Source organism: Capra hircus (genome assembly GCF_001704415.2).
Source record: "Capra hircus breed San Clemente chromosome X unlocalized genomic scaffold, ASM170441v1, whole genome shotgun sequence".
Taxonomy (NCBI): domain Eukaryota; kingdom Metazoa; phylum Chordata; class Mammalia; order Artiodactyla; family Bovidae; genus Capra; species Capra hircus.
In genome coordinates, this window is record NW_017189517.1 from 44,453,864 (window position 1) to 44,459,296 (window position 5,433).

Genomic DNA, 5,433 nt, shown 5'->3' on the forward strand with positions numbered 1-5,433 from the left:
GGAAGAATGGGTACAACTGAACCTTTAACAAGGTAGGGATTTGGGACACCAATGCTCATGCAGTGGAAAATCTCTGTATAGGTTAACATTTTAGCTTTATGTACACAGTTCTGCATCCAGAGATTCAACCAACTGTGGGCTGTATAATACTGTAGTAGCTCAAATCCATGTTTTTCAAGGGTCAGCTGTAATTGGCAACAATATTATCTACCATAAGGGCCATGCTTGTAGAGGCCAGGGATAAATATAACTGTCACTACCGTTTACTGAGTGCTTGCTATGTATCCATCCCCTTCTAAGTGCTTTACATGCATTTTTCTCATCAACTCCCCTTGGTAATTCCTTATCCAAGGAGAGAGTTGTATGCTTCCTCAGAGACTGATGAAAGGAATATGTGTGACAGGTACTTGTGGTACAACAATTTAAGAAAACAGCAACTATAAAAGGGATACTGGCCAAAGAGTTAGCCCTACAGTGTTCAGACATGGAACACAAAAAATAAATTTTGGAAGGATGCATTATGAAGCACACATGAGGAAATATACTGAATCTAGGAGATATTTTGGGACAAGAAATTTGGCAATTAAGGGGTTCATGACATTATAATTTGGGTATAGAAAAGATTTTTCTCTTAGTTCCAAACTAATGAAGCCTAGGATACATGAGTTACATTTTTTAAATCCATATTTCTGTTATAATCATTGTCTTTTATTTTAAGTATAATCTCAAGCAATCTTTTTCATTTTACCTCTTCTATTTTACTTTTTAAAAGTAGATTATTCAGCAGTGCATGATAGAGAAGGAAATCATCTTAGAATAAGACAGTTATTGAACCATACTTTAGTCCATTTGCCTGACACACAGCAAAACCAATCTATTGACATCTGTTTGCAGTAAAGAAAAGTACAAAGTTTGTTGTAGGGCACCACACAAGGAGACTGGGCAGCTAATGCTCAAAAGAGCCAAATTCCCTGGTGGCTTTCAAGGAAGGATTTTTAAACACAGTGTGAAGGAGAGGGTCATGGAGTATTTGATAAGCTCAGGCATAATTCTCTGGTTGATGGTGAGGTAACAGAGTGTTAATTCACAAACCTCAGTGATCAGTTTTCTGGTTCCAACTGGTCTAGGATCTATATGCCAATAGTCAACATGCAATTAACTTCTTCCACCCGGGGAGGGGGCGGTTAGTATCTGCAGAACAACTCAAAGATATGGCTCAAGATATTGCCTATAGCCCTTGAGAAGAAACTAAAAGTTCTTGACTTTGCTTTGTGGCTAAACAATTATTATTTTGTCTTGCTTGATTGTTTTACTTTGTTTATACATTTTCTCATTTGTCTGATTAAATTTGCTCTTTGGAACTCAAGGAAGCATAGGAGTCTAAAGCTTTTCTACAAACATGAGTCAGGGGACAGAGGGTCTGTCCCTAAGAAGGCCCAACAGGGACATGATTTGTTCTAAGGCCATTAAATTAAACAAGTTAAGCTTTGTTAAAAACTAAGTATATTTTCCTTTTTTTCTCATTTGCCATGTACTAGATGGAGGAGCCTGGTAGGCTGCAGTCCATGCAGTCATGCAGCGTTGGACATGACTGAGCAACTTCACTTTCACTTTTATGCATTGGAGAAGGAAATGGCAACCCACTCCAGTGTCCTTGCCTGGAGAATCCCAGGGAAGGGGGAGTCTGGGGGGGGCTGCCATCTATGGGGTCACATGGAGTTGTACACGACTGAAGAGACTTAGCAGCAGCAGTAAAAACAGAGGCATGAATAATCACCAGTCCAGAGACCAGTATCTTAGAATCATTGCCTTAAGTTTGATACTTCTATTACTGAGACTACAGAAAACTAGTTTTCAGCTACTGTAACTTAGTCTTTCTTAGAATTCTCTTCATGTTGCCCCTGTACATTACGTTTTCAGCTTTTGTAACAAAAAGAGAGAGAGAGAGATGTTCTACATTTACCTTAAAAGTATTCATTTTTCATTGCACCAGTCAATGAACTGCATGATAGAATCTAGGGCCATGGGGACTTTACCTCTCTTGAGGAACTGATATGGATTTGATATGGGTCCTAGTTTTCATAACTTTGTAATTTGTTTTAGTCTGGCTTCCAAGAAACTCAGAGCCACTACGGCAGTGCAATTATAGTGATTCTATTTATCTTCATAATTAGCATACACTCATCCCCATTTTCCCTTGGTTTGTGGTTCGTTTTTCTAGTCTACAATCCTATTGTACTTGTTTTGCTATAATCCCTCTCAGTTCCAATAGAGATGGGAATAAACAATAGATATGTGTTCCAAATTAGTATAACTTAACTTATGCTCTCATTATTTTCTATTAATCTCCATATCTTACTTTCTCTATTTCTCATTCTGCTTAGTATGGTATCAATGATTGTTTCATCTTTGTACTTTTGATGGTGTTTAATATGTAGCAGTTAATGCACATTTATTCAATGACTGGTTGACTAAATGGATGGATCAAGCCTTATATTTCTAACTTGGCTACACATCATTTTGTTCCATGCTGCAGGTTTTAGGAACCATAAGAAGTAGAAAAACCTATGTAACAGTTAATGTGGGAGGTCACCAAACATTAAGATGTCTCCTTCTAACATAAGGCCCTATTCCCAATTGCTATCCTAGAAAACTATTAGTATTTTTTGAAGATAATATAATGTCCACCAATGGATGAATGGATAAGGAAAATGTGGTATATATAAACAATGAGAAGTTATTTGGTCTTAAAAAAGAAGAAAATGCCATTGCATACAACATCATGGATGAACCAGGAGGACATCAGTGCCTAGTAAAATAAGCCAGTCACAAAAGGACAAATACTACATGATTCTACTTATATGAGGTATCTCAAAGAGTCAAATTCATAGAAGTAGAGAGTAGGTAAAATGGTTGCCAGGGACTGGCCATGAAGGGGGTGGGGGGAGGAATCAGTTCAGTTCAGTTCAGTTCAATTCAGTCACTCAGTCGTGTCTGACTCTTTGCGACCCCATGAATCGCAGCACGCCAGGCCTCCCTGTCCATCACCAACTCCTGGAGTTTACCCAAATTCATGTCCATCGAGTCGGTGATGCCATCCAGACATCTCATCCTCTGTCGTCCCCTTCTCCTCCTGCCCCCAACCCCTCCCAGCATCAGAGTCTTTTCCAATGAGTCAACTCTTCGCATGAGCTGGCCAAAGTATTGGAGTTTCAGCTTCAGCATCATACCCTCCAAAGAACATCCAGGACTGATCTCCTTTAGAATGGACTGGTTGGATCTCAGGGGAGGAATAGAGAGTTACTAATCAACAGGTATAAATTTCAGTTTTGCAAGATGAGAAAGTTCTAGAGATCAGCAGATCTCAGTTGTACAACATTGTGCCTAGAGTTAACAATGCTGTATTGTGCACTTAAAAGTTTGGTTAAGAGGATAGATCTCACATTGTGTTCTTTGTTGTTTTTGTTGTTGTTCAGTCGTTAAGTCTGAAAGATGAAATGGCAACCCACTCTAGTATTTTTGCTGGAAGAATTCCATGGACAGAGTTGTCTGGTGGGCTACAGTTCATAGGGTTGTGAAGTGTCAGACACCACTGAGCGTGTCTGACTCTTTGTGACCCCATGGACTACAGCATGCCAGGCTCCTCTGTCCCTCACTATCTCCCTGAGATTGCTCAAACTCATATCCATTAAGTGGATGATGCCATCCAATCATCTCATCCTCTGTCGCCCCCTTCTTCTCCTGCCTTCAGTCTTTCCCAGAATCAGGGTCTTTTTCACTGAATCAGCTCTTTGCATCAGGTGACCAAAGTATTGGAGCATCTACTTCAACATCAGTCCTTCCAGTGAATATTCAGAGTTGATTTCCTTTAGGATTAACTGGTTTGATTTCCAAAAACTTAAGTGAAAAATAAATAAATTAAGAGAACATCAGCAAATCCACCATGTGCATAACTATGAATGAATACTATAAACATACCTAGAGATGTCTCTTTCCACACTGAAATGTTGAAAAGATATTTGTAATGTTGCCAGGTTTCATTTTGCTTGATTTATCTGACACTCTGTTGGCTTAACTGGAATATCTGGCTTTATCACAAATTTCATTTAAGAATGTCATACTGTTTTCATTCTTACTAGCTCCCTCATCCTTAACCCACTTTTACTCTTCATCCCACATTCTAATAATGTCCTGTTTTTGAAAACAAATTCCCCCTCAGAAGTAAGAAGGAGAGTCAGTCTTTGAAAAAAAATTTTTACTTCAGCTAGAGAATGATCATGGGTTTCGAAATATGTCTACTAAGGTGACTCAAGCAGATGCTACTCTTAATCAAACAATACTTCAGACTGCTAGTGTGTGGATCATCTACCAAGCACTCTCCCAACATTCACCCAAGTGCTTACTCCCTGTGTAAATTTCTGCATCATGGATAAAGTAACTGTGGGCTCTGGGATGAGGTAAACTAAACAAATTCTTCAGATAGATTTTGCATTTGAAAGAGGGAAAGGTTTCCACATGAAAACACACATTAGTAACACAGAAAGTTAATTGCTTGCATCACAAAAGACAGAACTTGGAATCCATATATGTCTTAGTCCAGTCAGGCTGCTATAACAAAATACTGTAGACTGAGTGACTTATAAACAACAGAAATTTATTTCTCACAGCTCTGGAGGCTGGAATTTCAAGATCAAGACACCAGCAGATTAAGGTCTTGTGAAAACTCACTTCATGTTTCATAGATGGCTATCTTTTTGCTGTGCCCTCACATAGTGGAAGGCACAAAGGAGCTCTCTGGAGGTCTCTTTTGTAAGGGCACTAATCCCAAGCATGAGGACTCTGCCCTAAGGAACCAGTCACTTCTCAAACTCCCTACCTCATAATAGTACCACATTGGGATTTAGGTTTCAACATTTGAATTTGGGGTGGATGCCAACATTCAGTCACTAGCAGAATGCTTGACTGCTATGGAAGAAGATTCCACCAGATGCTCCTGTTTTTGCAGGTTATGGCAAAGAAGGCAAAAAGCCATCAAAATGAAGCTCTTTCAAAAAAAGAAAATTGAATACCTAAAAACAGCTAAAGAGTACTATGTTGTGCTTTTAAAAGGAAGTAACTGTGTATTCATAAAATATAGCTCAGGTAGCTGTGCTACCCAGAATCCAGAGAGACTCATAATGAAGATTAACAATTGAGAAAAAGGGTATCCACTTCAGGTAGAGACTCATAATGAAGATTAACAATTGAGAAAAAGGGTATCCACTTCAGGTCAGAAATGAAATGATAGTGTTCTTTAACATCTATTCAATCTATACTCCAGCTCATCTGACATGTAAATCAAGGCTGTTTTCATTTATTCTTATTATTTTTAGTTATACATCTTGTCATAACAAATACAGAAAATTTAAAGAAAGTCTCTAGGTGGATTAATTG